The sequence below is a fragment of the Elephantulus edwardii genome, unplaced genomic scaffold (assembly GCF_000299155.1).
Source record: "Elephantulus edwardii isolate Elephantulus edwardi_28Jun2011 unplaced genomic scaffold, EleEdw1.0 scaffold00188, whole genome shotgun sequence".
Taxonomy (NCBI): Eukaryota; Metazoa; Chordata; class Mammalia; order Macroscelidea; family Macroscelididae; genus Elephantulus; species Elephantulus edwardii.
The window spans coordinates 5,199,471-5,201,239 of record NW_006399938.1 but is presented as its reverse complement, the minus strand read 5'-3'; positions in this window follow the sequence as shown (position 1 = coordinate 5,201,239).

Here is a 1,769-nt window from a genome sequence, read left to right as displayed (position 1 = left end):
GATGGCACATAACAAACAAAACAAAACAACATATGTGTACATATGTCCATTTTTGTCTCAGTTTTGATTCCCTTGTGGTATACTCCTACCAGTGGACTAGTGGGTCACATGGGATTTCTATTTTCAATTCTTTGAAGAAATGCCAAACTGCCTTGCATAGTCATTGTACCACTTTACAATTCCACATAGTGTTACGGCCGGGGTGGGGGGGGGCAAGGAATTGGTCCTAAGAGATGAACAGGCCTTAAACAGGCCTTTATTGAGTGGTCTGAGAGGGACCCCAAGTGACCCAGCAGCATGGCATGCATACAGGATCCAAATGGCCCACAGGCAGTTGAGGGAGGAGGTGGTTTCCTTTTTATAGGTGTCCTGGGGAGGACTAAGATGTTAATTTAATTTGGTTTTAGCTTTTTTTGTTTGTATTCTCAAACTCAGACTCCTATCAGGATCCATTCTCTGGTCTGGTCTTTAAAGTGACCAAATCAGATTTTATTAAGTTTCTCAGGAAGTAATCAAGGTTGGGGGTGGTGGGGCAACTGCCCTATTCTTCCTTCACATCAGCTATTAATAAGGAATTGCTCCAACCTCTAATGCAGCTGCTCTGTGGGAGAAGGATGGACAATCTGCCCTGCAATTTACTGTCTCTCAAAACTGCAGCAGTGTCTATGAGTGTTCCAAATAAATAGCACCTAACAACAAAAACCAGCAATGCATAACAGTTCCTATCTCTCCACATCTTCTTCAATACTTAATGTTTGCTGTGTTGTTGACTTTGCTACTATTGCTGGGGTGAGGTGGTATCTCCTTGGTTTTTTTGCAACTCTTTGATTTGCTAGTGATTATATCTTGTGTTTGTGAGACATCCAAATGTCTTCTTTGTGAAGAATCTTTTTATACCTTTTCCCCGTTTTGTGATTGGGTTATAGTCTTTTTTTGTAGAGAAACTGTAATATTTTGTAAACTTTAGTTATGAAATCTTTGTATAAAATGTCACATTTTTTTCTCCAGTCAGCGAGTTTTCTTTATACACTATGAGAGAAAGGTTTTTGTGTTTGTTTGTTTTTTTTTTTATAATCAACACAGGGATTTGATTTTATGAAGATCATTGATTTTATCCTCCCTTGGTTACTTATTATTGGCTATGTTTGAAGGCCTGTTTATGCAGCAGGCTAGGGCTCTAAATTTGTTTTCACGTTGTCTCTTATGATAATCATAATTTTGAGTTTTACTCCTAAGTCTCTGGTCCATTTTGAGTCAGTTTTTGTATATGGTGTGAGATGTGGATTCTGATGTGGTTTTCAGCAGTTAGATGTCCAGATTTTTTAGAATCATTTGTTAGAGATTCTGTCACTTCTCCATTTAATGGGTCTCGTTTCCCTGTCAAATATCAGTTGACTGTAGACAGATGGGTTGATTTCTAGGTTTTTTTATTCTATTCCATTGATCTATGAGTCTGTCATTTTACTAATATCAGGCTGTTTTGATTACTACAACTATGAAATAGGATTTGAGATCAGGCAATACTATATCTTTTATTTAGCATGTTGTTTTCCCCCCCTCCAGCCCCCAGAAGAGCTTTGCTTATTGAGAACCTATTTTCAAATTAAACTGTAAGTTGCCTTTACAATCTCTTTGAAGAACAAATCTGGAATCTTAATTTGTAGGTTGTTTTTGGTAGGATTATAATTTTCAAGGAGAATTGGATGAGAGGTTTTATATAGGAACAGGTAACAGAGTCACCCACAGATCATTAGCAGGGTACACTACCA